We start from the raw sequence: 8,843 nt of genomic DNA, 5'->3' as shown, positions 1-8,843 counted from the left end.
TCCTCTGTCTTCCCCTTCCTTTGTCCTGATGCAATGGTCCATCTACTGTTTTCCTTTTCATTCCAGGCACACTCTGACATCCGAGCTTCGTTCTTCCCTCTGGCTGGAGCACATTTACCCCAGAGAGCTGTGTGGGCCACTCCTCCAACTCCTCCAGGTCTTTGCTCACAGGTCACCTTCCTGGTGAGTCTCCCCTGAGCACATTTTTAAACATCTCACCGCCCTCCTCTGGCTTGCTCTGTCCCTCTTCCCTGCTTTACTTTTCTCCATAGCACTTATCACTCTCTGATGTACTATATGTTTTATTTTTTGGTTTATTTTCTGGTTTTTTCTCAGCAGAACATAAGCACATTTGCTTTCTAATGTAGCCACAGAACTTAGAACAATACATAACATGTAGCAAGCACTTAATAACTATTTATTGAATGAATAAATGAATGAGTTCATTAAACAGACCCCCAATAATGACAGGGAGAACAAGACAGCTCAAGAGTCAATGGAATAGTCAGAGTCCCGGTTCATGGTGACAAGGCTAGGTTTTTGGGAAAACAAAAGCAAATAAGATGTTCATGTTTCTTAGATGCTCATAGTAGAGGAGTCATATACAGGATGTTATCAGTTTGTCAGAGAATGATCAATGCCTGTGCTCAAATAGATTGAACACAGCCAGAGGCTGGCATCAGGACTCTAGCCCTTCTGTGAACATCTGTAACAATCACTGTCTCACCCATTCACCCATCCATCCATCCATCCATCCATCCATCCATCCACCCAGTCTTATGACAGTTGTTTATCCAATGTTTTTGCACAACCAGCTTTGCATTGCTCAGATTTTCTGAACATCTCTCCTACAGAACTGAGCATTTTTGTGAGCAGGAATCTCCACATCATTAAATCTTGAATACTCCCATTCCCTAACATGAAGTCTTGAATGAATGAACCTTGGACAAGGGGTTGTGCCTTGTTCTTTCTCTTTAAAACCTAAGAGAAAGAATAGCGAGAATGGATGAATTAATATACTAAAGGTCTTGGAATTTTTCAAAGTTAGAATTCAGATGTTTCTAACTGGCACTGGGTACTCTCTCCGTGCTGCACATTTGCCTTTGCTCATTCAGTTGTGCCCTCCACATGGATGGCTGATCTCCCACGATCATTTCCTTTCATTTGGGGACCTGGTAAACCCAAGGCTGGTCCCAACACTGGAAAAGAGGCTTCGTTCCTGGTTATTTATTCCATTAATTGCTAGGTTGTTTTTATCTATCTCACTGACTTCATTTCTCTTTCTCGCTCCATATTCTACTTGATATTAAATAACTGTAGCCTTTTCACACAATAAGGCTCTTAAAATGGGTGTGTGAGTGTTCCTCTAAACATATTTTAATTTCTCACTCTCTGTCTTAGTCTGCTTAGATTGCCATAACAATATATCATTGGCTGGGTGGCTTGAACACGGAAATGCATTTTCTCACAGTTCTGGAGGCTAGAAGTCTGGGGTCAGAGTGCCAGCCTGGTTGGGTTCTCGTGAGGCCTCTCTCCCTGGCTTGCAGATGGCCACCTTCTTGCTGTGTCCTCACGTGGCCTTTCCTCAGTGCGTGCAGTTGGGAAGAAAGATCTTTCTCCCTTCCTCTTCCTGTAAGGCTACCAGTCCTATTGGATTAGGACCCCACTCTTATGACCTCATTTCAACTTAATTACCACCCTAAAAGTTCTTTTTCTAAATATATCATTGCATTGTGAGTTAGGACTTCAACATAGGAACTTGAAGTGGGGGACACAATTCAGTCTGTAGCACGGCCCTTCTTCAGATACACAATGTCAAGTATCAATGGGGTTAAATGTGTTGTAACTTCAAGCTGTGTTTATGCCCAGTTTTTATATTTTCTTCCTCACTTAGCATGCGTTTCAGTTCACCACTTAAATCAACTTCAGGGAATGTGATTTATAGATTAGTCTTGCTTTGCTCTCATTGTCAAGTTTTTACTTTACTCTGAATCTGGTTCCTTTTATTTTTGTTAAAAAAACAGGTCAGTATGGGATCCTCTGTCCCCATTAAATACTTCGTACTCATTGTCCCATCTAGCCCTCATCTCCTCTATCTTATCTGTAGTTGCACAGATATAAACACACACACACACACACACACACACACACTCTTCTCATGGCTGCTTTCTTCTTTTTTTTCCCCCCCTTGGTACTAGTATCTTTTATTTTTGTGAAAAAGGCCATAATGTTAGAAGATTTATCAGTGAAATTTTTCTTTGTTTATCTTTTTTTAATATTTTAATTTTATTGGAGTATAGTTGATGTACAATGTTGTGTTAGTTTCAGGTGTACAGCAAAGTGATTCAGTTATACATATACATGTATTCGTTCTTTATCAGATTCTTTTCTCATGTAGGTTATCACGGAATACTGAGTAGAGTTCCCTGTGCTATACAGTATGTCTCCATTAGTTATCATTCTTGTTTATAATAGTGTGTGTATGTTCATCCCAAGCTCCTGATTTATCCCTCCCCACTACGTTTCCCCTTTCATAACTACAAGTTTGTTTTCGATGTCTATAAGTCTGTTTCTGTTTTGTAAATAACTTCATTTGTATCATTTTTAATATTAGATTCCACATATGAGTGATATCATATGATATTTGTCTTTGTCTGACTTACTTCACTTAGTATGACAATCTCTAGGTCCATCCATGTTGCTGCAAATGGCATTATTTCATTCTTTTTTATGGCTGAGTAATATTCCATTGTATGTATGTGCCATATCTTCTTTATCCTTTCATCTGTCGATGGACACTTAGGTTGCTTCCATGTCCTGGCTATTGTAAATAGAGCTGCAATGAACATTGTGGTACATGACTCTTCTTGAATTATGGTTTTCTCAGGGTATATGCCCAGTAGTGGGATTGCTGGGCCCTAGGGTAGTTCTATTTTTAGTTTTCTAAGGAACCTCCATACTGTTCTCCATAGTGGCTGTATCAGTTTGCATTCCCACCAGCAGTGCAAGAGGGTTCCCTTTTCTCCACACCCTCTCCAGCATTTATTGTTTATAGACTTTTTGTTGATGGCCATTCTGACTGGTGTGAGGTGATACCTCATTGTAGTTTTGATTTGCATTTCTCTGATAATTAGTGATGTTGAGCATCTTTTCGTGTTCTTTTGGCCATCTGTATTGTATGTCTTCTTTAGAGAACATGGCTGCTTTCTTCTAATCATTCGAGTTTCTGTTAAAAAGCTTCACTGAGGTCTTGCCCAACTATCATATCTACAGAAGTCAGTCCCATCACATCACCTATTTTCTTTTCTCTCTAACACCTAAGACTACCGTCATTTTGTGGATGGGTAAACTGAGGCTAGAGAGCATAAGGGATTTGTCCACAGTTGCTCAGTTTCTGAGCAGCAGAGAGAAGGCCTGAGAAGCAGAGGGTGGTGCTCAAAGGGGTCTGGAGGTAAACCTAATCTATTACAAAACTTATCTCCTAGCAGTCCCAGGCCTTCCCTCATAAAAAGCAAGACAGCAGTCATTGGCTCTAATTGCTTCAAAGTCTTTTCAAAGTGGCCCTCGCTTCTTTCCTTTTTCTGTTGCCTTGATAAAACTGTCTGGCAGGGTGGAGGGACAAGCATGGAAGGACACATTTACCCCATATAGGGTTGACAGATTTAGCAAATAAAAATGTAGAAGCACAGCTGTCTTTGAATTTCAGATAAACAATAAATATTTTTTGAGAATAAGTATGTCCCATGCAATGTTTGGGACATACTTAGGCTAAAACATTATTTGTGTTTCATCTGCAATTCAATTTAACTGGACATCCTGTATTTTATCTGGCACCCCTAACTAGATGGCTGCTCTACAACTACATGTATCCTATGGATAATGGTTATAAGCCTCCGGTGAGTGTGCTGGGGAAAGAAAACAAGCAATAAAATTCCTTTGGGCTCTGTTGTTTTATTTACTTAGGTGAAACTCTGATGTTCTTTGACAATAAAAACACCACCACAAATATTCCCAAAAGAATATATATTTTACTTTGGAAGCTTTGACTTATATCTTTATCAGCTCAGTTGCTTTGATTTTCTGTGAATTCACAGCATTTAATATCTAAGCACCAAAGGAACTAGAAAACTGCATGAGTTCATCACTGCTGAACTCATGTTCGGGTAAACTTGGACAAGCTGTTTTACCTCTCTTCATTTGCAAAATGAAGATAATAATAGCATCTGTCTTATAAGATTGTGAGGGGTAAAGGAGAAAATGTATATGAAAGTGGCTAGTCCAGTGCTTGCCATATAGTAGACACTCAATACATAACAGTTTCACTTTTTTTGCCTCACCACTCCATTTCTGAGAGTGAACAGCATCACTTTCCCAGACCATTGCAAAATATTAGGCTAAAGAAATTACTGTTATGTCTCAAAGAAATTATTATCCTTACTTACCAATAACCAGATAACCAGCAGAGCCAAATCAATTGATTTGTTCATTCAAGCATTTATTCAGCAAGTATTTATTGAAGACCTAACATGTGCCGCAGGGGCAGTGTTCTAGGAGCTGGGGATACACGGTAAACGGAGCGAAGTTGCTATTTTCCCATGAGAATTGCTTATATTACAGTGTGTGTGTGGCGCGGGGAGGCAGATGATGAATGGATAAGCAGGAAAATGTATTATATCACATTTTACATGGAGCAACCAATTAGGGCAAATGTTGTGAAACGGAGTCCTTGAATTTGGTTATGTGGAGATCATTGGTGACCTTGATAACAACAATTGTTCCCTGAGGTTGTTTAAGAGAACGAGGGGAGGAGGAGGAAGTAGAGAAAGGAACTTTGCTAAAAAGCAAGCAGAAAAAAAATTGGGTGGCAATTCAAAGGGGATATGGGGTTAAAAGACTTTGGATTTTTTAATGGGAGTTATGACAGCATGTTTAAGCTGAAAGAAATGACCAATAGAGAGGAACTGCTAATGCAGAAGACAAAGGACAACTCTGGGAATGAGTGCTTGACAAGGCGATGAGGCAAGAGACTCCAATGGACAAGAGGATTTGTGCTTAGAGTGCTACCGGGACCTTTTGCTCACTGCAGAAAGAGGGGAGGTCGAATATATGATGTTGAGGGTACAGGGGCTTAGTCAACTTGGCAATGGGAACATGTGGAAGTTCTATTCTACCTCCTCAGAGAAATAAGACATAAAATATTTTCACTTCTCTTATCAATAATTATTGATTATTAAGTTGAAGATAATTACTGATGTTAGAAATGATAGCTTCCTCTTGCCAAGCACCCGTTCATATTTGGGATATGTATCATTGTCCCCCCACCCCTCCTGTGCCCAGTGGATTGATACTTTATTCACAGTCAGCTCTTTTCAGCCCCCTGTGCTGTTCCCAGATGGAGGTGCTGGTATTTCGATGATTTTCAGCCATCACATGTTTCTCTCCATTGAGATAAACTCCTTCCAGAAGAAGCTGCCCATCTTGACAAGTCTGTTTTGTGTCTGTGCTCCACTGCACAGCCAGACCTGAAAGTGACGGGAACTGACAAACTCTCTGAACTTGTCCCATTGGATTTGTCTAATGGGCCTTTCCCTGACATAGATGAAAAAGTCATTGACAGAAACAGACCATTTACCAGGAACCTGAGCAGAGGTATAAACAGCGACAGATGAAATAGGTCTCGAAATAAAGCTGGGAAATTCAGGACACATGTGACGGGCTCAAGGAGATCTCTGCTTTCAAATGTCAAGATGAAATGGATGGTGTTGGGTTTTGCAGCCTCGAGTCATCCGGCTGGTTAGTAAGAAAGCCAGTCCCCCCCTCCCCATCTCTCTAACTACACCAGAGACAGAAACTGCTAAGTGGTGATGTGAGGGTCAGGGGTAGCTTTCAACAGGACACTCCAGACCCGAAGGGTGAGTTCTCTTTCCAAGGGTAGCGAGACCAAAAAGGAAACAAAACAAAAACAAACAAAACAAAAAACCAAACAACAACAACAACAAAACCCCACCATTTAAAAATTTGCAGCCATTTAGAAATTCTAGTTGGAAGGCAGAATTCTCTCTTTCTTCCTTTCTTTCTTTCTTTCTGTGTTGGATCCTCGTTGCTGCATGTGGGCTTTTTCACTAGTTGCGGTGAGTGGGGGCTACTCTTCATTTTGGTGCGCGGGCTTTTCACTGCAGTGGCTTCTCTTGTTGCGGAGCACAGGCTCTAGGCACACAGGCTTCAGGAGTTGTGGCACGTGGGCTCAGTAGTTGTGGCTCTCAGGCTCTAGAGTGCAGGCTCAGTAGTTGTGGTGCATGGGCTTAGTTGCTCCACGGAATGTGGGATCTTCCTGGACCAGGGCTCGAACCTGTGTCCCCTGCATTGGCAGGCGGATTCTTAACCACGGTGCCACCAGGGAAGTCCCTGAGGACAGAATTCTTGTTGAAGGAAGATTTCCAAACAGAAGAGTCACATCTTAAGGGTGATATTTTTAGGTTCTATAATCAACACCTAACGTGAACATCATGTAAACTTAGTATTATCCTTGAAAAGCCCTTATATCACCCATAGAACATACAACCTTGTGTTCTAATTTCTATCCACACTGAAATTTGAAAATTATTGCAGTTGATTAAAGGAGAAAACAGAAGGGAAATCCGTGTGTAGATGTCTGGTCTTCAGACCATTCTGCCTCTAAGGCAGCTATCCAACCCCTAGCTTTGAATGAGCACTGGGTGGAGAATGCCAAGCGCTCTTTTTGGGCCATAGGTTTTACTTTATTTCCTTTTAATATTAAACCTTGACAACCTTTATAAATGGTATAGGTTGTGTTTGGCATTGTGAGGGTTAAATGGAATAGTGACAGTGCATCAAATCCAGGTTGGGGTGAATGTCTGAGTGTCGATTCATGCTGAAGTAATACCACCCCACTCTATTTTCTTTAAGAAAAATCTTCAGATCGTCCAGTGGGTATGTAAAGTCTGAGTCTCCTTTAAAAGGAGTACGTTGGCTCAATGAAGAGTTAAAATTGCTTTATTAAGGCAATTTAATTTATTAAAGTATTAAGGCAATTTCTTAAATGAAAAACTTAAAAAAAAATAAAACATGCAACCCAGGGTAAGAGTGTCCTCTACCAAAAGATGGTTGGTCGGTTTTCAAAAGGAAAGAGAAGGACATCTCGGTAGCAGCCCAACATTGGAGTCTGGAAACTAGCGCTGTGAGGAGAGAGAGAGAGAGATGGCAGGACAGGAAAGGCGCTGAGGAGGAATAGAGCCTGAGCAACATGATGGGCCTTGGCAAGGAGAAGGGACCAGCAAGTGCTGATGTGCTCAGGGAACAGAGATATCAGGCCTCAGCTTTCATTTTTCTAGTCTGGCTTTTGAAATGCCCTGTGATCTTCTCGGTGCTTCGGTAGGGTCAGTGACCTGCTGCAGCTAATGTGGCCGGGAATTATGCAGTCGGTTAGCGTCCAAGCTGGGATGGGAGAACGGGGAGTGCTACCTAGCCTTCCCAGGACCACCCTTACCGCAAGGGTGGAGGCATCACTAGTAAAGACAGATGGTTTTTGCAGGTCCGGGGGGAGGTGAACGACAGCAAGAGCATCAGAGAAGTCCAAGGTGGGGCAGAGATAGAGACTTAGGAGCCAGGCAGTGGACAGGACACAGCGGCAGGGCCCCACGCAGGAGCGGACTGAGGCAAAAGCCCCTTCACCCAAACATGCTAGCGTTGGCGCTGCTGACTCAAACGCCTGTGGGACCAGCCGGGAGCACAGAGGACTGAAGGTGCTTAGCGTAAACTTAGTGCTGAGCTCCTTCTACTGCAATTAAGCTTCACATCTGCTAAGTTACCTTGGTTTTTAAAACACTGTGGGGATGAGTCAGACAGTGAAACAAAACACTTTCTTGGGCTTCCTACTGCTGCAGGCTTCCGGGCTGTGGGCCCCCGTCCTGGGGAAGGTAACCCTCCGAGGGGGAAGTGCCATTCTCTACGATGTGGACGGGACCCATGCCTGTTTGTGTTTTCAACAAAGAGTCTTGAGAACTAGCACTGCCTGTTCACCCTCTCAAGAGAGGATTTATGAATGAGGGCCCGTGGATCATACCCAAAGTAGCATCTCTGCCTGCCCCACGGGACACAGCTCAGCCTTCGGTCGTTATGGAGAGGAGTAGAAATCTGTTCTATTTGTTTAGCGTTTGGGGGCTTTAAAGGAAACATGCACCCGTGTTTCTGCCCGCATTTCTTAGTCTGCCACCATAAGGCTGACTCATCCATCTTGGTCTGGGTTCTCCTGAAAGCAGAGTCTCAGTCAAAGACTGAGTGTAGATAATTATTTGGGATCCGATCCCAGAAAACGGGAGGGAGGTCATGGGGAGACTGAGGCAGGGTATCACCATAGTGCATCATTGAGGTATCCACTGTCTGTATACAGAAAGGGGCTGGGGCACTGATCCACGGACTCTTGTCTCTCAGTAGTTGCAGGTTAGGGGAAGGGAGCATTAACTCCTCTGTCTGTCTGAGTTTTCCTTGTGCGAAGCTCCTATGGCTTCAGAAAAGGCCCTAAGGCTGAAAAGCAGAGAGAGCTGGCTGAAGGAGAGAGCTTGAGGTAGGCATGAATTTAGGTGAGGGGGTGTGATGCAGGGCATGCAAAGTGTCTGCTACCATCTCTAATGCAAGAGATTGGGACCCGTCATTCTCGGGGTGTGCCGAGGTCTGGGTGCTGCTGACCTGACCAGGACTTGGCTTGACAACCCCTCTTTTGCCCCCTCCCCACTGCCCCATTACATAAGCCCAGGATGCCTCTCCTAGACTGTGCTTTTCCTCCTTGGTTTTATAATACTCACTCTCAAGGTTTTCCACTCATT

At 43.0% G+C, this 8,843-nt stretch overlaps 1 long non-coding RNA gene across 1 annotated transcript in view; it reads left to right on the top strand.

Moving 5' to 3' along the window:
* LOC133088746 (uncharacterized) overlaps positions 1-8,843 on the top strand; it is a 248,994-nt gene that overhangs the window by 217,046 nt on the left and 23,105 nt on the right. The window contains exon 5 of the long non-coding RNA XR_009700542.1: positions 67-183. This is a non-coding gene — a long non-coding RNA (uncharacterized LOC133088746). The remainder of the gene's footprint in view (positions 1-66; positions 184-8,843) is intronic.

This window comes from Eubalaena glacialis, chromosome 1 (assembly GCF_028564815.1).
Source record: "Eubalaena glacialis isolate mEubGla1 chromosome 1, mEubGla1.1.hap2.+ XY, whole genome shotgun sequence".
In the NCBI taxonomy this organism is placed as follows: domain Eukaryota; kingdom Metazoa; phylum Chordata; class Mammalia; order Artiodactyla; family Balaenidae; genus Eubalaena; species Eubalaena glacialis.
Note: the sequence above shows the minus strand (reverse complement) of the source record. Positions and strands in the feature narration are given on the sequence as shown.